The 22,665-nt window shown below is 45.8% G+C and overlaps 1 protein-coding gene across 2 annotated transcripts in view; it reads left to right on the top strand.

Moving 5' to 3' along the window:
- TULP4 (TUB like protein 4) overlaps window positions 1–22,665 on the top strand; it is a 787,154-nt gene that overhangs the window by 539,818 nt on the left and 224,671 nt on the right. The window lies entirely within an intron of this gene.

Here is a 22,665-nt window from a genome sequence, read left to right as displayed (position 1 = left end):
CACATATACTATTATTAATATGCGTACAGATTTTAGTTATAAGAGTTATTTAGCCATGCAAATAGCAGTATCCCACGTGTAGTTTTTATAATGTTGATTAATATACATGCATCACTCGTTTAATAATATTATAGTTAATAGATTATATAATTAGTATTTTCATGCAAGAATAGAGGAGGTATACAAAATTTTGCACTACTTGCTCCATCAGTTGCACCAATTTACTGCCAAAGTTTTGGGAAAGTTTTTAAGGAGCCCCCAAAATGAATGTACTCAGTTCAGACTTCAGTGAGGACATTATTCATCTCCCTCCTTCATTTGGGACCCTGTTGAGGAGTTCATTTGCTGCTCTTTCATTTTCGCCTAAAACACAACCGCTCCATCCCAGTATCTAATTACTCCGTCGTACCCCACATTTCGCTCTGTAGGATAATTAACTGCATAAAAATTAACCACTGTAGTCAACTCTCCACTCTTAAGTTTAGCTGTTGTGTCTGCTAAAACCAACATTGTGGCTGTTTTCAGCCTGTGTTTCTTCCATTTAATTTGACAGATTTTTATGACTGTTTTAGCAATAAACATGACAAGGAGCAACATGCACTGTGTGAGAAAAACAACATACAATATACATCAACATTTGGTAGTACAATTCCAAAATATCAATAACCGGTTATTGTTACTTACAATTGAGGCACACAATCATGCATTTATGTTAACCTATGAATCAGGGAAGAATACGTACTTAGGGTCAGAATACATGTAGCTAAAATGAAAGGATGCTAAAATCCCTTCAAAAGGGCCAGATGATGGGGTGGTTGGGACATAACATCCAGAAGTGAGGGGTGCATTGATTCAGCATACTACCCCAAGGATAACTCCCCTTGCAGCTGACCATCCGACTCAGTTCTGAAGACCCTTTAGATGTGTCTCAGCTACCCCCACTTGCATCAAAATATAAACAGAGGCTAGATGGGAGAAACACACTGGTTTGTGCCTCAAGTTCAATACATGATTTCCTCACAGCTTCCAAGCAATGCCTCTTCTCTGCTTGTGGACAGGCTCACATCAAGTAGCACTAAGCCACTCTAATTAAGGAAGAGAGTCCCTTTCTGTCTAACAACAATTCATAGTATTCAGTTTCTGTCAGGAAATCATCCAGTAGAACTACCAACACAACCCCCAACCAAAATGTGTTCTCCGGTTTTATGGATTGTTTTACTTCTGCAAGGTTCATATCCCAATGTAAGAAATGTCTCAGATGTGTTCGCTAAATCGTCATTTCATTTTTTTCAACTCAGCCAGCTTTAAATTAGGCTATTTCTGGGAGGTCTCCATCCTTTTAAACCTATCCTGTAAGCACAAATCAACATCCCTGAACATCATTAGAAATTTGGAGACCGGAGCTTTTTGTCTGTTGCAGTGAGGTAAATCCGTCTACTACTGTTGTTGAGTATTCACTCTCAGGCATGTGAGGTTCTTCCTCAGTAGCAGTATCCATTGGTGATATGGATTTCAGCTTGATTCTACAGTACTGTTTTATCGATCTTCCTGTGTAGTTTGTTAATCGATACCATCAGCATACTCTATACTTTAATCAGACCCCGCCCCCCGGAGTCATTATCTCTTCACTTGTCATCAACTGCACCACTGTCCCTGGAGCTGGGATTTAAAATATTTGTCCAGATGTGTTTAATTTCATGGTATTCTTCCTGAGACGTGCATTAGTGAAGCTCTGCACCCATACACAGCAGCTTGGCTCTTTCTTTTGCTCACTGACCAGAGCTGCACTTTCTATCTGTGATGTCAGTAAGAGAATCTCCAGAGGTCTTCCATACTCGCTTCATACTCTCTCCAAGCACAAGTGCACTGGTCTAGCAAATCACGCGCTGCCGCCAACTGTGTAACTCCCTATTTATTTTTTCAGTGGCCCATCTTGCTTTTGTGTGAGACAGATCTGCTTATCTGATGTACAATAGTGGGACAGACTCAGAATATCTCTCTTTGTAGGAGTACAAGAGGGTTAAGGCATAATTTCCCCACCCTTAAACACCCTCCAGAGTCACTGGGCTCAGAGTCGAGAGACATCAGCAAAGCAGAGCTCGGAGAAAGCTGCCATTCTTTGGGTCAGGAGTGAACACCACTTGTTTCCTTCTGTTACTTGAAGCTCAGGTGGTGGTGTAGCTTCAGGATTCTTGCCCTTCTATGGGCTTTGCTCTGTGAAGATCCTAGCTGATTGGTATTCCACTGCGTAAGTACTTACCGTAGTCGGAGCTGTGCTGCATCCTCTGTATTCATCACCCATCCACCCATCAGTGACATTTAATTATCCACATACGAATACTGTGGATTATTACAGTTTTGCAGCACTTTATTTATCCCTTCCCATGTCACCATGCCACTGTCCTAGTCAAACTTGCAGGCTAGTAAGCAGACCTACCAGGGCTAGCCCATGCCCACTCTCCAGTGCTGCAGACACAGCCTCAGAGTTTACAATCTGCAATGAACTCATCACTATTTAAATGCACCAAAAATGACCCATTGTGTTTTTCATCCCCTGTGCTCAGTCGTGCTTCTTACAGCATGCAGTGCTATCACAAGGGACCAGATATTCAGCAGAGAAGACAGTGAAACAGTTGTAATGAGGAGGCACATTTGTTTAGTAGAATCTCTGCTTTGATCCAGTGCAGTAACAGGGTGAAGGGGCAAAATAAAGTATGTAGTAGCCATTAGGCTTGAGTATAATGTATGATATGAAGTAGGGGTACTGGCTCAGTAAGTATCACCATGTACAAATACAAATTCGAGAGTTAGATAGATAGCATATATTATGTAATTTGTTGTAAGCTTCTAACGAAAAAGTAGAGGGAATACGAGAGATGGTTGTATTCTTTTAGCTCATGGGCTCCATTCACAGGTCCACAGCCAACGTGTTTTGCCACGTCATGGCTCACAGGCCTGGGGATTTTTCAAGACTTTGATTGTCGGAAGTGTAAGTGATCCAAATAAATATTCAATGTGTCTCCTTGTGGTATGGAACGGGTCACCTTACAACAACCTTAAGATAATAGAAAACTGCATTTCAGCCATCAGGACCATTGATGTTCCAATTTACGACTCATAGATATTCCTAAAGGCATTAGACAAAACCAGATTAATTATAAGGACTGCCGACGCTCCGTTAAGAAATCCCTGACAATCGAAGCCTTGAAAAAGTTCCAGACCTGTGAGCTATGCTGAGGCAAAACACATGTTGGCTGTAGAATTCTGAGTGGCAACTATGAAATAAAATAATATAACTAGCTGTCTAACAGCTTATACTCTGCATTTTGGCTTTGGAGCTTTACAATAATTACAGAATATATACTATTTATCCAACTCTCAAATTTGTAATTGTACAGCGTGAAACTTCCTGTGCTGGCACCCTTTCTTCATATAATACATTACATAAAAATCTCTGGAAACGGTCATAACCATATCACAGGGATGTGAAAGGTGGACTCTGAATTGAATTATTTTTTTTTTTTTTAAATTGTTAAGCATTTCCAACAGCCGGGAGTGGAACTTTGTGGTTCTGTCAAGCAGAGAAGCAGTGTCTTATAGTTCCTTTATTACCCATACAGGATCTGCGTGTTTGTATAAAATAAACTGTAGGATTGGTGGCAGACTGACTCTGAGCACCCCCACCGAGAATGTTAGCCTTTCTGTTTTAGCTAGCTCACAGTGCCACTAGAATCTCCTCTTATTGGGGAAAGAATAATTTCTGGCAACCTCAGAACATAACAACCCTGATCCCCTAGGATGGTGGAAACAATATACTACCTTTCGCTCAGTCACTCGTGCTCACTTATTCGGTCTCAGAGAATTACACAGAAGAAACAGTCGGGCATGTTACAATAAGAATTTATTGCAGTTGTTCTTCTAGTGTAAAATAGATGTGCTGCAACAACTGTTGGACAGTAGCAGATATATATGATTAGCAGTATAGCGAAAATAAAAGGATAGTACAGTTCTACCATCTTGCAATAATCATGGATGCATACATGAATATAAAATGCATGATAAGAGTGTGCACGTACTCCTTCAATCCCTACCTAGATGTACCAAGCATGTGAGTAGGTGTGAAGCCAAGAATCCCTCTAGGATTTAGTCTAACCCCATTACCTGAATGAAAGAGTGTGGGACCCCGTCCTGGTCTCGAGTTGGACGCCCTGCGAGGGATGTGTTAGACCACTGTCAGCTAGAGCGTCTGCATGCAGGAGCCTCAGCATCTCTGGTCAGTGTGTCGGGCCGGAAGTCTCGGTCTCCTCTCCCTAACCATAGCATGATGTGCTGTATTTATACAAAAAGTATCTAGGGTTTCTTTGTCCCTTGTTTCTTGTATTAGCCATTGTTGGATTTGAGGCTGACGTATGGAATGAACTTTGTACGTAGATATTATGCAGGTGGCGTAGCCTCTGCCTGGTTTCCAAGAATTCTTATGAATATTCATTCATACTGTATGAGTCCATTGATGAAGTTATAGGACGCTATTGTTAAGGGAAAAACCCTCCTTCTGCGCCCAGGACTAGAACTAGGTAAAGGTTCAATCCTAAAGGCTTGTTACTGTGTAGTATAAGGGAGTTAATGTAGGTGAAGGTGTATGATATTACCCGGGCCTATATTAGGGCACCTATATGAAACATAACAGCAGATCATCAGCATACAGGGAAAAATCTCTTCCCAGTCCATTTCCCATTTAATACCTTGTATTTGGGTGTAGTACTAAACCCAGTTGGCCAGTGCTTCCACTACCAGAGCGTACATCAAGGGAGAGAGCGGGCAGCCCTGTCTGGTCCCCGCTCTAGATTAAAGTCCAGTGAAACCACTCCATTTACCCATACTCTCACTCTGGGGGTCGTATAAAACAGTTGGAGCCATGCCTGAAATTCCGAGCCAATCTCTAACTTGCCCAGGACTGGAAGAGGAGGATGGGCCACACCAAAGAGTCAAATACATTCACTGTGTCAAGAGCCAGTCCCACCATCGGCTCTCGAAACGCGCCTGCCCCTGCCAAACTCCGTGCAGGCGTCTGCGGTTTCGTCTGGTCAAACTGTGGGGCATGAACACTAATTGGTCAGCTTGTGTAAGTTTGTCAATTATTTGGTAGAGGCAGTTCATCAACATTTTGCTCTTGGTGTTTAGTAGTGATATGGGGCAATGCGAGGCACAGTTCTCCAGTGGTTTGGCTTTTTTATAAATGAGGGTTATATTGACCACCCTGAGGTTTCTGTGTAGGGTTCCTTCTTTCCTTCCCTCATAAAACATCTGTATGAGAGGTTCTGCAATCTTTCCCTCCAGACATTTGAAGAATTCTATGGGCAGGCCAGTCATTGCGTGCCGGTGTTTTTTCTCTGGAGTGCATTTGCGTAATGGCCTCTTCGACTTTGGATACCTCAATTTTCTGATCTAATTGGTCGACAGCCTCTTTTTTTCAGAAACGGGGTAGAGAGGTCCTGCACAAACGCCTCCACTTCCTCTAACGAGTATTGCAGTTTAGACCTGTATAGGCACTCGAGGTGTGTGGCGAATGCCTGTGCGATGATCAACCCCGATTCCACCAGGGAACCGGTCTCTGTCAAAAGGCATCCCACCAATCTTTACCCCTCTTCTCTATATGCCAACCAAGCAAACAGCTTGCCTACTGTGTTGCCTACCTCATAGATCCTTCGTTGATTCACTCAGTAGAACATCTGTGCTTCGTTCACCACCACCTGTCTATATTCATCCCTTATGAGGTCAACATGATAAACCGTTCACTGCTCAGGTTATTTATATATGAAGCCTCCGTTTTGCCCAAATGGTATTCCAAATGCTGCACATCTTTTTTTTTTTTCCCCCCTGTCTTCGTGACTACGAGGTGCCCCCTAGTTACCGCCTTATATGCTTCCTAGAGGGTCACCTTCAAGACCACTGACCCTGTTATTTCTCTAAAGTAGTTGTCTGTAGCTTGGCTCACCTGAGCCTTCATGTCCCAGTTCACAGAACGCCGAGGCGTAGCTTGGGGAGGTAGGGGGGTGTACGGTGTGTTATACCTCCCCTAAAAATATGTTTTGTTGTAAATAGTTGGGGATAGGTGACTTCAGTTGGGTGTGGTTAGGTATCTGTCGGATTTCCCTCTGGATTATTACATGCATACACAGACAGAAACACACACATACACTCACACTCGTCTCTGCCTTAAAACTTAGTTAGTTTGAAAACAATTGTGTTTTAAGTACCCTAAACAAGCCACACGCCTCTCGCTTTCCACTGCTTCTAAAGCCCCCCTCGTGTCCTGCTTCTCATAATGTATTTTATCAAGATATGCCCGCATGATTGTTAGAAAATCTAAAACTTACACCCCTCCAATCTTACTGACCAAGCTTTGCCTCTGCCCATGGGTCCAGTCTCCACTCGTATCTACCCTGGGTGTGTGTGAAATATAGCATAGTCATGAGTGGAGAGTTGTCAGATAATGGGAGAAAATATGCGTTCTTGTATCTACTGCCCCCCTGCAGTATTGGAGCAAAGAGGTAATTAAGCCTAGAAAAAGAATGCCTGTTGGTGGCCGCATAAGAATATTCCCTATTGGGGGGGTGTAAGCTGCGCCAGAGGCCATAAGCCCAAACTCCATCGGGAAGTTTTTGCACTCGTCTATCATTGTGACTCAGGTGCCTGGCTGCCGTAAACCGGTCCATATCTTAATAGAGCTTCAGGTTGATGTTACCTCCCATGACCAGGAGTCCTACGGGGGCTAGTGTAATCCACGTCTCCATTTTTTCTAGCAGAACCGATTGTACTCCTGGTGGGAAGTACATGGGCACCACCAGTATCCTTTCCCCATCATTCTTGCTTTGGGGGCAGATCACCCGCCAAGCCTAGACTCACCCCCAGGCAGGCCGTAGTGCACCTTCGCGTGTCCTCCATAGTCTCTATTGTGGCAACCCGGCCAGCCAACACCACGGAGGCTCCCCTTCACCACAGCCACTCTGTAGAGCCTCCCGGTCTGGCGTCATGCCTCACGGCCGAGGGCGATGCAGAACTTAGTCTCCACTGCCGTATGTAGGTATGGGCAGCGCTCTGTCAGAGACCTAACTCTCCAGTCTCTGCCTGTCTTGTTAGGCATCCTTGAGATTAGCGACTAGCCCCCACAGCCAAACTTCACTCACAGGGAGTGCTACTGCATCTGATTCCGCTGGAAAGCCACCAGGGATTTCCTTCCTTGGTGAGAGCTCTGCATCAGAGCACCATCTTGCATCTGTGGCGAGATCATGCTCCCCTCAAATTAAAAAAGAAGGCATTAAAGTAAAAATCCTGAGTCTGAAGTCTATCCCAGTTTTTAGGCTCGAGAATAAGCATCATTTCTTTTCAGGGGCCACCAGCGTCACCAGCTCCAACCTGCTGTTTGAGTCATGAAAAAAGTTGTTGAGTTATGTGAAAGGTTGCATGAGTACAGAGGTGAGTAAGTAATAGTTCACCAATAGTCTCCTGAATCTCAACAGGTAGCATATATGATACCTAATGAACAAGAACTGGATAGTATTGTGCAGTAAGAGTGCATTTGAGGGGAATGCTACATTTTTATTCCACTTCGAGTAGTATTTTATAATTTTATGTACCAGTACGGTTGCAAAGGGGCAATCAAGTGACCCAGGGTCAATCACCAGCAAACAACATACACAAAACAACAGATGTGTTTGCCTGTTAGTAGTAGTATGCCAGTACCAGCCCACAAAAATACTTACAGTTCAAATGTTATCAACAGAACATTATATTGGGGTGCATATGTGCACCATGCCCCGCTGTTTCCAAAAGCCGTGGACTTCTGTGGGAGCTATAGAAGGAAAGAGGAGATGAGGTGGATTACAAACAGGGAAAGCAAAAGACGGGTTCAAATAAAGGACAGAAGGAGACATAGGGAGATTAAAGAAGCATGAATGGACCTAGGCTCTAGGATCTAGGCTTCCCAGTGGGAAATGTAAATATTCAACACCTCATTAAGTGCCTCTGCACTGTCAAAAGTAAATCTTCAGTGGTGTTATTTATAAAACATCCAGGATGATGGAGAGTTTTGGTTCAAGCTAGTTCTCTGGAGCATGTGAGGTGTGCTGCTTCGAGAGAAGCTAATTAACCTTGGGCGGAGGTGGCAGAGTGCCACTGTGTGGAGTTACATGGAGTAAAAAAAAAAAACTCAGTGAAAGCCCACTCCGCTCCACCCTAAAAAATAAAAGGGAAACAAAATCACTTACCTGCTCTGGCGTCTCCGGGCTGACCTTCTCCTCGCCGTCGTCGCAAACCCCTATGTTGTACATCTTATGAGGACTGCATGTGCGTAGTCCTCCCAAGACGTACAAAGTAGGGGCTTGCGACCGGCGAGGAGGATAGACCACGGCGAGTAGGAGGGAAGCCCAGAGACGCCAGAGCAAGTAAGTGATTATTTCCTGTTCTAAGTGGGTATGGGCACAGGGCCTAACTCCCCTATGCCGCGAAGTCGGAAGTTTTGCCTGAACTCCGTGTTCCCAAGGGAGCGCGGAGTTGGCAAAACTCCCCAAACTCCACTCTAAGAGCGTAGTTCGCCACCCTGGCTTAGAACTAATCACTCATCCCAATGCTGTCTCACAAACGTGTTGTTGATACGGCCCTGAATTTCTCTTCATAGTGAGAACTCCTCATGTATAAACATCTCAAAAACTCATTGCACTCCAGTGTTTCACCCCTGATGTTGTGTTTTGACTGGCTCTTGTGACTTCTGTGGTGTGTGGTGCCTCGTCTAAAGAACTTCTTTGATTCCGGTCATCTCAGTTGCCAATTTTCAGCAGTAATCTTTAGGCTTCTTTCATCTCTTCCAATGGGCCAGTTATACCTCATCTCTTTGTGCACCTTCACTTATTCCTTCCCATTTAGCAGCCAGCTGGGAAGCCTTTTAATCTATTCTGCTCTACACAGTACACAAATCCTGAATTTCATTTCCCATTATTTCCCATATTTCAACACATACATCAATCATAGTACTCAATTTACTACCTCCCTGCAGAAACCCCCAACATTCTGATATTCCCACTCCTCTCCACTATCACGACCCAACCCTGCCCTTTGTTATTTCTCTCTGGTGCTCTCTGTTATGGGACCTTCCGCATGTTGCTTCATTGTACCTCCTCTGAGGCAAAACACTCACTCGAGTAGCATCGACTGGTGGGGAGTGAGCGGCACGTTCCTCAACACCATTTGCTGCCATGACCATGTAGATTCTTCCAGGATACCTGTCTGTTCTGGATACCATACTGCCATCTTGTTTCACTGCCCACAATCAGAGGAGTAGGGTTCTCTTTCACAGTTTTTCCCTACAATAAGGGCTCCTAAAGTCACAAAATATCAAAATGAAACTTCATTAACTCCCATGTTGGGGAGGTATGGCATGCTAATTTGCTTTGGAGGGTTCTGGTGTGGAGCTAAAGCTCACTACGTAACTCATGCGGCGAGGATGATAATACTCTGGGTAATGAAGATTCCGGTTAGTAACCGGGGCATTAACTCCCATGTGATCAGAGTATGTCTTAGTTACAGATGACATTGCCCTCCAGTTGATCTCAGCACCAATAGCAAGAGCTCACTGAAACTGAGTTAGCCATGCAGGACACCTGGACACTCCTATTGGGTTAATTTCCTTATCACATAGTTACTGGAAAGGGAGGTAAAAATGCAAAGTCAGACCTTTATGAGCATAACTTGGAGAGCAGTGCCTAAATAATGTATAAACAAACATGATTCTGATTTTCCAAGTCTTTCAAATTCTAAAAAAAACAAAAGGTTTCTTCACTGTTTGCTGTGGCCAAGGAAAGATAAATGTGTTTAGGAAAATATATTTTGTGATTTTTCCAAATATGTACCTTAAACCCTTTACGTTGAGAGACAATAAAGACGCTCAATGTATCCTTGTAGTCTCCAGGAGGAAAACCCTAAAATACCTGTTCAAACAATGCTTTGGCTGCTAGTCTGTTGCAATAGAACTCTATCACACTCCTCGCAAAGGGAGTAGGCCTCATCACCCACACATTGTGTGCGTGTTAGCAGACTCCTAACCCACACATGAGGATTTATTTCAATTATCCTGGGCACAGCTTTGTGATAGACCTCGTCAGAAACCCCTTGGAGGATATGCTAGACAGTGTCTGATGCAAGGCTCACTCTCCACTCTGAGCTATATTGCTGTAGGTAGGCTGGTGCTCTTTGTGCTGGAGCAACCATGAGATTGTTCACTATGCCATTCAATACTCCCAAATACATAAAATAAATGAAGACCAAGATAAGATGGAACGAAATAGGATATACCAGAAAAACAATTGTCATTTTCCTCAACATTGCAGTCACCAACCATTTTGTGTGTGTGTGGTTTTTTTCTCCAAATCAAGGCATTAGACTCATTCTGTGTACTCAACTGCATGACAACCTCTTTTGATGGCCAGTAAGCAAGAAATAAGGACTATGACGCTAGCATTATTCCTTCAGTCGAGCCAGATGTCCTCCCAGTGTGTCTGAGCTCCCTTAAGTTGAGTGGAAAGATTGGCACATTGAAAAAGAATAGATGGTGCAGGTGGAGGACATCAATCTGGAGGTGAAGATTTCACAGAGGGAAATGACATCACGCTGGGACCAGATTCAGTCTGGGAGCCATAATGGTGAAAATATAACACCCGCTTGGGCTCCCCACGTCTTTTGTGCCCTGATATCTTATTGTCCGTTGGAATGAGCATTTTATTATCTAAAAAGCGTGTTCAAAGCATCTTCTGTTAACCCATGTCTACAATTTTGAATATCCATTCAATCTATACTATCTGCTGCAATCAAACAAACTTGTTTTTGATGATTTATTTTTCTCTTTAAATGGGTTGGACTGCAGATTGGTGATCTATCTTGTAATATTTATATGCCAGTTAACTTTGATCTGTAAGGGTAACTATGAGTATGTTTGATGCCGCATACACTTTATCTGTATGTTGGTCTGTTAATTGGTTCTTTTCTTTTCCTTCTTGGAATTGTTGTACATTTTAACTCTGTTCCATGTAAGGGTTGCTGTGAGATGATCTATTACTTTTTTTTTTAAATAGAGTTTTATATAGTGCAAACTTGACCCGAATCAGGTATCAGAGCACCTTACATAGCACCAGTTGTGTTACATTAGGACACATTCATTTTTTAGGTATATATTTTAGTCTCCACTGTAAGTATCCATATTCATGTGGCAGTGACCAGATAATAAACAACAAAAATATGTCAGCCTAGATAGGAGGCAGATATGACACTAACAATTGTGAGCATGTCTAAATTTCACACTTTTTAATAGAAAGAAATAAAAGTGTGAAGGTAGGCACGAGATAAAAATAGAAAAGAATAAAAAAGACCCTGTCACGGTGTCAATCATTTTAGCAACACAAAAAGATGATGGATGGAATGCTGAACATTGGCAAACATTCTCCCTCAGTACAGAGATCTGGGCCTAAATCCATTTTTTTTGCTCACCATGCCATTTCAGTTTGGACCCAGCCATATTCAACTCACTCTTGACCCTGCTCCCCATAAGAACAGTCCAGCCCGAACTGCCAGGCCAGGTCAGCGTGCACCAAGTTTGGGTAAAAGACTCCCTCTATGAAAATCCTAAACCTAAATAAACTTCCTGTTGGTCTATACAGGGAAAATCAGGGAGTTGACATGAATACCTCGCTACCAAGCAGTCCTTTGATTGCCACTTTTGTCTGCAGTACGCATGTGATCTTTTCCTGACCGCTCATCCACCGGAAAGGATCTTCTGCAAACAGCTCTGGCTGAAGTGCACGTTTGTGGCTTTCTGCCTCAGCAGTGCAATTAATAGTGGGCTTCTGAAGTGTTCTTAAAAGCTCTTGATAAAAGCTGTAATGTATTCAAGACAGACAGGCCGCGGTAACCCCCATTAACCAGTAAATGCACCAGCTGGGGAGCCTGATGAGCCATTTCGATCTCACTGCTCTGCGGGGCAGCCGCCCATCCTGCGAGTTCTTCATCTTGTCTCTGTGATAAGTCTGAAACTTTTCCAAGCTGATTGAGTTCAATGAAAGGTGCTTGATGGACAAAGCATCCCCTGACTTGGCACCTGAATTGCTGGAGCCTGAAGGGATGCACACGGCTGTCACAAAGAGGTCCTAACTACATAGCGGATGCGGGTGAGAACCAGACTGGCTGAAGGCATAGTAAAGAGGCAGCTCTTGTGAGTATTTATTTATAGTTTTATAGACAATAAGATGACGTGTCTGACACCTCTTGTATTCTGGAATATGATTTGACATGAATTTCCACTTTTCTGTTGTGGATTTAGAAGATTGATTGTGGTTTGTAATTGCCTTCTGTCACTGCTGTTGACATTTGTGATTAAATTCAATTACATTTTAAAGGTCATGAAAAACACTATCCTCTCACACTAACAACCAAGGACACTGGTCTCTTGAGACCTCACTCCTGCTTAGAAGTTGCCTTGCCTTTTTCTCATTTATGTTAAAGTTTCCTTCCTACACTTTAGGCATGTGGCAGGGAAAAACAGGGAACAATAGCAACAAAGAAAACACATTTCTTACTGGAGTCCCATTTGCACATTAGGTTTAGCTTTTTCTTTACATTGTTATTGCACCATCCACTGGCATATCCTTCTTCCAAAAATATACTGGGACATGCTCCTTGACTATTAGAAAGAAGAACCAAACAGTCAAATTGTTCTTGTTTTCTTCCATGACCGCTAATAATCTCAATAATTTTGCAATGGTGGGCCTGTCATAGGCTGATCATGAATTTTAAGGATCCACGTGTTAATTTCTGTTACATATTTATATAATTGATGATATTGCCCAGGTCGTAGACTCTTATCATCCGTTTTCAGGGGCAAATCCTACATGTATGCCTTTTGAGGTAAAGTACCTTCTATTGATGACTCCTCTGATTTCCCAACAACACTGTGGCCTTTCTGTCAATGTTGCAGTACACCTCACACCTGGATTGGGGGTCTCGCTATGCATACCCCTTACCGAAAGTCCGCTGAATGGGATGTACCCTTACCGTGTGTAGTTATTGACATTGATTAATGGTTAGTATGTCGTCCTCATTGGCTATTTGAGAATGATGCAGAAACGTATAGTTGTATTCGGCTGAAGCAAAACCAGAACAAATGTAATTGAAATACTATTAGACTTCCCCTATTGCATGCTTGCATTCTCCTGATTGTTTTTTAATTTCAATCCATTATAGAACCCGATGATCGTATACTTAATTTTTTGTAGCTTGTTTAATTATAGAAAAGTGAAATATGAAAAAAAACGAAATTGATATTTTAATTCACCACTGATTTAATCTGAATCCCAAGTCTGCACTTACAATAAATTGTATGATAAATATCTTTGTTCTTTGAAGTTTGCAGCTGCTGTTATAAAAAATGCTAGTTCTCTTCAGTCTTGTGGGCTCCACAGAATGAGTGTATCAGTCTATCCAGTATGTACTTCAGACTTGATGAATTGTCTTACAATGGTGACTTGAGAAGTTATTCTTTCTTTTCAAACATTTAATTTGACCAGACTTAAAGATCGCCTCATTCCACACACACCTTCAATTTTCTTAAAAAAACACAAACTCCCCTAGCCACACTTAGGCATTCACTCACTAAAAGTAACATACTTGAGCTCTTCTTACATAGTTACTCTTTCTCTCACAGTTGCCAAAATCTCTCTTTCGCTCTCTCTCTCACACACATACACACTCACACTTTCTCTCACATGCATACTTGTAGACGTATGCTCACTCGTATAATCTTTCTTCTCACATCATAAAGCACACTGACAACCAAGTTAAGATATGCGCTATATAAATACTGGAAATAACACACACGCACACTCTCAGCCTCAATCATGCGTTAGACACACTATAACGCACATGCATGCTCGTATAGCCTGTCTCAAAGCCTAGCCGTTGCTACTTAGGAGACAAGCATCTCAGATGGGGAACATAAGCTCAGCTGGAGATATTGTGATTTCAGAATACTATGATATTAGCAGGCAGGCTTCGAAAGCAGAATAATATAATTGTAATAATTCGACATTCATGCTCTCAGTTTTTTCTCTTGTAACAGTAACAGAAAATAGTAATTGTGTTCATGCTTTCATTCATTAGATACTGCAAAATCCCTATAACTGCTTGCTTTTTTAACCCCTTGAGTGCCCCGCCCTTTCCCCGCCCTGTGCCGGCCCTTTCATTAGCGGGCCGGGTTCATGACGAGATAGTCTCGTCATGGGCACAGCGCAACCGCGGCCCATGACGAGACCATCTCGTCATGGGCACTCAAGAGGTTAATACTAGAAACAAGTTCTGACGTCTGCAGTTATATGTCATAAAAATGCCACCACAGTTCGCTTCTGATTATGTATAACATGTAGCTGGTGGCATTCCAGTAGCTCTTGAAAGGAAGAGGTGTTTCCCAAGTGGGTGCTTTGATTACATTATGTGTATCTGATAGAAACATCTAGCCGCAGATTCCTGAACTTAGAATATCCCCAAGCATCAGACTGGATCCCGAAAATCTTTTTTCTCCAGTAGTACCTCTGCAAGCCGGGGGGGCGGTGTCACCCGGCTCCGTCCTGACGTCGTCCACGGAAGTGACATCAATGGAGCCATATATCCCCCCCACATGGCGTGCTGACGTCAGTTTTCTTCTTTTCCGTGTTTCAACGTGGATCCGGAGAAGCGGTTACCTCTGGCCTGTTTTTTGTTCTTCAGGCCTTCTAGACGCCTTTTGGCATCCGGGAACAGTGTGTGATGCCTTTGGGCTTCGAGGCGTGTGAATCCTGTACGCGGCAGAGGTCGCCGGCGGATCCACAAGCGATCTGTATCTGGTGTATGGACGAGCACCACAACTCCGAGGAGTGGGACGCCTGCCGGTGCCTGAAGCCGAAGTCCTTGCGGGAACGGCGCATGAAGTTGCTGTCCGCCTGGATGTCCCGTTCGGAGCCCTCACATCGCCAGTCTCCTTCTCGTGCTGGGGGGTAGGTTCGGGACAGGTCGCGGAGTCGTTCCCACAGATGTCGCTCTCCTGCTGCAGGTAAGCACAAGAAAAAGAAGTCACAGAGGTCGCCGACCTCACACGACGGTGGGGCCCGCCGCTCCCGGTCTCCACCGGACACGGGCCCTCAGGAGTCGACCCCAACTTACCCGCTGTTTCCTGGGGCTGGGGCGACTAGGGCCCAGATGGAAGCCTATTCACGGGCCTTGCTAGCTATCTTTGGGTCACACCCTCTCCCTGGCGCGCCTTCGGGCCCCAAAGAGGGGGTAGGGGCTCGGATCACGATTTCGACAGCTGGTTCGCCCTCTGCACTGGTCGAGCACCCTGACTCCAGTTCCAGAGTCGCTGCGACGTCGGGGCATGGTCCGGAGTGGCATCCTGCTCGCACGTCCAAGCCTTCCATGTCATCTTCGACTCTGTTCCTCTCCGCAGGTTCCCACCTTGGTGGAGGTCGCGTCGACGCCGGTCTGACGTCGGACGGACGAAGCTCCTTCAGAAGTCATCGATGTCGAGACGACGCCGTCTCAACGCCGATCGATGCCGGTGCCATCCCCGGTGGATGATATGGAGGCCGAAACTAAAGAGGCTCCTATGAGTTCACCTCCCCCAAAGTTGTTTTGCTGTCCCTCGGGCAGGACCCCATGCACTGGCGGAGCCTTGGATGTCCTCAGGCTGTAGAGCCACCACGGTTTGGTGGTAGGCTTAGCCTCATGCCGTGCCCTACGGAAGAGCTGTTGTCGCCTTCTTGCATGGCCACAGTGGCTAGTGCAGCTTTTGCGAGTGCAGTTCGCAGGACTGCGGACATTTTACAAGTGCAGCCACCCTCATTCTCTCTGCCCCCTGATCACTTGCTGAATTTACTAGACCAGGACCCTGTGGAAGTGGTGCCCTTGTTGCCTTTTGGCGAGTTGTTATACAACACTCTTCTGGGGACTTGGGCGAGGCCCTCTTCGGGGGACCCGGTGGATTGTGCTATTGCACATCGACATCGCCCTGCTCCAGATGACCCTGTCTGTTTGTCCCTCCATCCAAGGGCTGGTGATTCAGGCAGCTTCAGTCTCGTTGCCTTCTGCCCCTCCTCTGTAACTACCTCCCACTTGGGAGTCTCGCTGTTTGGAATCGTGTTGCCGCCATGTGTTTACGTCCATCAGTGCAGGCCTCAGATCACTGAACACGTCTTGCGTGTTTGCATGGCCTACTTCTGCCCTCTGGGATTCGGTCAAGCGCCTCCTCCCTGTCTCTACCGGAGAGTCCTCGAACTGACCTGGATCGGTTGATTCGTGATGGCTGGGAAATGGCTCAATTTTCCATTCGGTCGGCTATGGACACCACTGATTCGGTGGGTCGAGCTATGGCCCGGTTGGTTGTTCTGCGTCGCCATGCCTGGCTACGCGATGGCCGTTTTCCTGCCAATGTCCTTGAGCGTGTTAGGCATTTGCCCTTTGATGGGGTCAACTTGTTCGACGGACATGCTGACTCGACTGTTCAACATCTCATGTCTGAGTTTCCATGTGTTCCATGGTTTATAGTCCTTGTTGTGGACTTTGCCTTTTGGTTGCAGTATTGTCACTGCTTTCTCTAGTGCTCTGTCTCTGGGTTCAAGACGTCATTACCCAGACGGACTGTGCGGCTTCCCTCCATCTTGTCCTTGTTTTGCTATAGCTGGCCAGTTGTCTCTGCTTTTCTTGAGTCCTCTGCCTAAGAGCTCGTCTCAAGAGGTGTCTCTTGCTTTTATAGGGCTGTGCCATACCCTATGTGGGGTACTTGTAGGCTATTGTATAGCTGCTCTTCCTGACACGGGGAGTTTCGAAGGCCTCCATGGCGCCTTCTTCAGAATTATTCTTTTCTGTCTATACTGTGGGTCTCCTGATTCGTCCCACTCTTCCTACTGTGGTAGGACGTCCCCTCTGGTGAGACCCACGGGTTTGGTCCGGGGCTTCTGGGTTTTCATCTATGGGTTGGTCCGTAGCTCTCTCCTGCCTCTGTGGAGGCACACTTCCCTGAGCTGCTGTTTGGGTTTCTGCTACGCCTGGCTTTCCATGGCGTGTTGTTTTGGCTTCGCTGTGCTCTTTCTGCCTGTCGGCATGTGCCCCTCGGGTGCGTGTTCTGTTCCGTTCCGGAACAGTTTCTCTGTGTTTATATCCACACAAGATATGATCACTGTCACAGGGTGCCGGTGGTGTCCTTCTGCCCTTGTCCTGGCTACTTTCTATTCTGGTTCATCCCTGGTGTGGGGAAGTGCTTATGTCTTCTCTAATTGCTCGGGCCCAGTGGGGCTTTTGTCTATGGGCAGTGGTATGTCCGCCAGCTATGTCACTGTTGTGCTTTGCCTTGTTTTCTAATTTCCAGCTGCATTTCTCTGGCAGGGACTCCGATCCCTTTGATATGCCACACAGAGGGTTAGGTGCTTCTGCTCCTAGTCTCTGCTGCTGGTTTCTATCCCACTGTGGACTAGTGGTCTGTATTCCACTCCAGGTGTTTCTCTGGTTGTGGGTTCACAGTTGACACTAAACGCGATATTGCTTTCTTTTCTGTCGGACTTATGTCTGTGTATTTTTCACTCTTTCCTTGTGAGTGTAGTGGTCAGTGTCCCCTCCTGTCTCACAGGAGGCCAGCGTTCCTTCTCTGACGGGATGCTGTCATTTTTTAGGTGTTTTGCCATTGTTGTGTCCTTCTCTCTGGTACTGTTGGTACCTCTTGTGGAGTCTCTTTTTACCAGCGGCATGCTCTTCGAGTTCTTCCCCTTGATTTCAATTTGTTTATATATACGTCTCTATATATGTGTGTGTGTGTGTGTGTGTGTGTGTATATATATATATATATATATATATATATATATATATATATATATATTCACATATTCACTGAAAAAAACATAGGTTTCAGGGGCGTTATAGTTAGCTGGACATTTCACTTGTACAAAACCATTGAAATTCCCCCGTTATAGTTAGTTCAGCTAACTATAAACTCGCGCGCCCGCAATGCACTGCTCATGACGTCACATATTACATCACTCATGACATCACTGATGACATCTCAAATGACATCACTCATGACATCATCCAGTGAATGTGTGTTTTTCTGAAAATTAAATATGTTTTTTATATGTATATCTCAAGGTCGATGGAAGAATAAATGGATATATAAGTGTCTAAATGGATGATTTTTTTAATGAAAAATTGATTGTATAACTGACTGATTAATGAATACATGGGTTAGTGAGTAATGTTTAAATATATTAATATCTGCATCAGTCTCTCACTTTGTGTATAAGTGGCTGCATGGGTTGGTGAGTAGCTACATGAGTGTCTATATGGGTTATTAGTTGTTTTTTCGTGTATCAGTATGAGTGTCTAAGTGTATGTATGGTTCAGTGGGAGGGTATTACTTAGTGCATAGATGCATGAATGAGTGACTCACTGTATGTGTTGAAGACAGTATGTGTGCAGGACTGTATGGGTGGATGAGTGTGTGAATGGGTGTGTTAGTGAGTGAATTACTGTCTCAATAGTGTATTTATAAGTAACTACATATATTTTAAACTAGTATATGTGAGTATTGGTGTATATAAGTAAGTATATGTGAGAGTGTGAGATTGGAAGAGTTCCTGAATGAATAAGTATGTGTTTCTATAAGTGATTGTCCAAAAGAGTAAGTATGTGTAAGTTTCCGTAGAAGTAAGTGTGGTGGTGTGTATAACTGTATATGCAAGTAAATGGATGTTTGATTCTTTATTAGCATGAATGACTATGTGTGTGAGTAACTGTGGATGAGTGGCGGTGTGGAACAGGATGTATAGGTGTATGAGTACATATGATGAGTGAGTACATGTATGAGTGACTGTATAGGACTGTTGGTGAATGAGTGGATGTGTATGTGGATCTTAGAATTACTGAATAGGTTGTTGTAACTGGTATTGGTATGTCCATTGTTTTGAAAATTTTAGTTTCTATTTTTGTATGTGTGTATCGGAGGTTATATTAGGGTGAGAGGAGGTCTGCCACTCTATCACAAGGATGATGTCATCTGAGATGTTATCAGTGATGTCATGGGTGATGTAATATGTGACGTCATCAGCAGTGCATTGCAGGCGCGCGAGTTATAGTTAGCTGAACTAACTATAACGGGGGAATTTCAATGGTTTTGTACGAGTGATATGTCCAGCTAACTATAACGCCCCTGAAACCTATAGTTTTTTCAGTGAATTTCCAAGGTTTTTTAAATGCTAATTTCTAACTATGCCTACAGAGATAGGCCATGTGAAGAAAGAAGCAAAAACGCACAGAAAGAAAAAAAGAAATGCAGAAAGAAGCAACAGAAGTCCTCAAAGACGAAGAAAAATGCAGGAAGAAGGAAAACGTTCTGAAAGAACAAACAGAAGAGCAGAAAGAAGCCTTGTTGCTAAATCATCCTGTACCCTCAACTTTTTCAGACGGATACTGGTGGTAACTGACTCTGACTAACCAGTCCTAGAGCCAATGCTATGTTAAAAGACACTTAGAGTACAGTGAAAACACCTATGTTCGAGGCATGTGGGCTGCTGAATTCATATCTGTGCATAGATCGCCGCCTAGTGTTGGGTCCGGATGTTTGCACGTTGTTGTCCTGGAAGAGTCTTCGAAGTATCCTTGGATAGGTGACTCCTCCCCTGGACTACAGTGCGCATGGGCATCCTCTCCATCCTCAGATTGTTTTTTTCCGCCATTGGGTTCGGATGTGCTATCTTAGCTCAAGTTAGGAAAAAATTTTGTCGAGGCCACAAGGCCTTTAGTTCGCGTCGGTACTGTTTATCGATCGGTTTTCGATACTCTCTGTTAGTTTACTAACTTTCAGCACCGACTTTGTTCGCATTTACCTGTCCATCAACTACTTCGACGATGGAATCGAGGACGCCATTCAAAAGGTGTCCGGTATGTAATGCGAAGTACCCACACATCGACGTCCATCCGGTGTGCAACAAATGCCTTTCGCCGGACCACGACGAGTCGACATGTATGGCCTGTGCCCGGTTCCGTTCAAAGAAGACTCTGCGGAATCGTCGAGCGGCGAGGCTCGAAGCGCAGCACGCGGCACCGGCCCCAGCTGACATCTTCGACGACGCGGACGACGTCGAAGAAGTAGAAGTCTTACCCTCCAGTCCCGTTTCCGACCAAGAACCCGGATCGGACGAGGCCGACGAGTCACTCTTCCACAGAGGTGAAGACGACACCGAGGTAGGAGACGACGAGGAGGCCTTAGGGGCCGAAGAGAGTAGCTCCGATGATGAACAAGGCCTACCTGTTCAAACCGAGAATTCACCAGTGCCACAGACTATGGCTCCGGTCGAGGGATCGCCTTCGGGCCTTACCCGAGACCTATCACGCAGTCCTTCGGCCCCGCCCTCGGGCCCGGCCTCGGACGTTCAGCGGCAGCCATTACCGCTTAAGCCAGCTGGTTTCCCTTCCACGAAACCGAAACCGAAAGCTGCTCAGGTTCCTACGAAACCGAAACTGAAAGTGGCGCTAGTCGGATCGAGGCCTTCAACACCTTCGACGCCGGCGCACCGTGTCGGCACCGACCGCACCAAGGGGGACTTCGGTGCCGAACTCGAGACGGGCGACATGGGAGTCGACAAACGGAAGAAGGCCATCGGCGCCGAAAAACCTGCTCGGTTACCGGCGTCGACGCCACCGACACCGAGGGCCGTCCCGCCTGCTACGCCTCGCAGCACTCCCTCGACGACACCGAAACCTCACGTGTCGAAGACGTCGACGGTGATCTCCGCACCTCGGCTCGATGCACCACGGGCGCAGAAGATATCTGCAGCCGCCTCGACGACCCTGGCGGGGGCCACGACCTCTAAGGCGCCCCGAGTACGGCCTGGCGCAATGCCAGGCTGCAAAACCAAGGCTGCCCTCCAGGACCAGTCGGGTTCGATCGATCCAGCGGTTTCGTCGGTGCCGACCAGCATTACCTTCGGCTTGCCTCCATCCACAATCCCGAAGGCGTTTCAACTCAGGACACAGGCCACCAAAACTGCGGTTACGCCTGTCGAGCCGTCTCCGTCACGCGTCATCGACGCCGACACTGGCAGGATGATTCTCCACGACCGAAGGATAACTTCGGAACCGCCATTGGAACCTTTCAGGATCCCGCTAAAGAGGAAGCTGCCTGTGGACACAGAACCTCTCCTGTATGAACCCTTTCATTCACCCTACCAGGATCCACACCGGGCCTCCCCCACACGCTCCGACACGGATGCATTGGAGGACTACATGGGTGAACAAGTCCCCTACCATGTGGACACGGACCCTGATGACCAGCAGGACCCTGACCAAACTTGGGGCGACCCTGCAGACCCCAGTGCACCTCTTGATGCACAGGACCCACAACTATATGGGGCAAAAACGTCACCCACAGAGGATACTGCGGCGTTCAACGCTCTGATTGAACGGGCGGCGAACAACCATGATGTACAGCTTCACTCTGATATCATCGAAGATGACTTTCTAATGGACACCTTTGCATCCTCAGAAAGACATGTAAAGACTCTGCCAATGTTGAAGGGGGTCCTTAAGCCAGCCACTGACATTTTCAGGGAACCCACCAGGGCACGAGTGATAAACCCCAGGATCGATAAGAAATACAGATCAGCACCTGGGGATCCTACTTACATCAGAGGACAATTACCACTCGACTCCATCGTTGTGGCGAATGCCCGCAAGAGGGCACACTCGCAGACAACGGGTGACGCTCCTCCCCCGGACAAGGAGTCCAAGGTGCTGGAGACCTCCGGCAAGCGAGTTGCCGCACAAGCTGCAAGCATATGGCGCATAGCTAACACTCAAGCGCTCCTCGCTCGCTACGATAGGGCGCACTATGACACAATGGAGCAACTCCTTCAACACCTCCCTGACCCCTACAAAGAAGGTGCAGAAATCCTTATCAGAGAGGGACAGCTACTCACAAATGCTGCCATCAAATGTGCACTAGACGCTGCTGACACGGCTGCCAGGGCCATCAACACTAGCGTCATCCTACGACGTCACGCCTGGCTACGTATCTCAGGATTCAAGCCTGAGGTACAAAACAATATACTTAATCAGCCCGTCAACCCCGACTTTTTGTTCGGGCCTGAGGTTGACGCCACCCTCGAGAAGATAAAAAAGGACACGGACACTGCAAAGTCCATGGGCGCCCTACAAACTCAGTCCTTTCGGAGCGGCTCCTTTCGTCGCCCCGGAAACAAGGGAGCAGGCAGAGGACAGGGGTCACAACAAACATATAACAAGGGTAATACGCAGACCACCTACGATAAGAACACCCGAGGTGGCTATCGTGGCTCCAGTACCAAGGGCAGAGGACGTGGCTACGGCAACACCAGGCCCTCCCCCAAGAACAAGCAGTGACGCCCTCTCCCTTCCTCCCGACCACATAACACCTGTCGGGGGAAGGCTACAACGGTTCCTGTCCACGTGGAACTCCATCACCACGGACAGGTGGGTCAAAGATATTATAAAATACGGTTACTGTCTGGAGTTAACTTCCACTCCACCCACAATACCACCAAGAAACCGTCCTATGTCCTCAGAGCACTTGAC

The sequence above is a fragment of the Triturus cristatus genome, chromosome 6 (genome assembly GCF_964204655.1).
Source record: "Triturus cristatus chromosome 6, aTriCri1.1, whole genome shotgun sequence".
NCBI lineage: Eukaryota > Metazoa > Chordata > Amphibia > Caudata > Salamandridae > Triturus > Triturus cristatus.
This window is presented reverse-complemented; position numbering and strand designations above follow the sequence as displayed.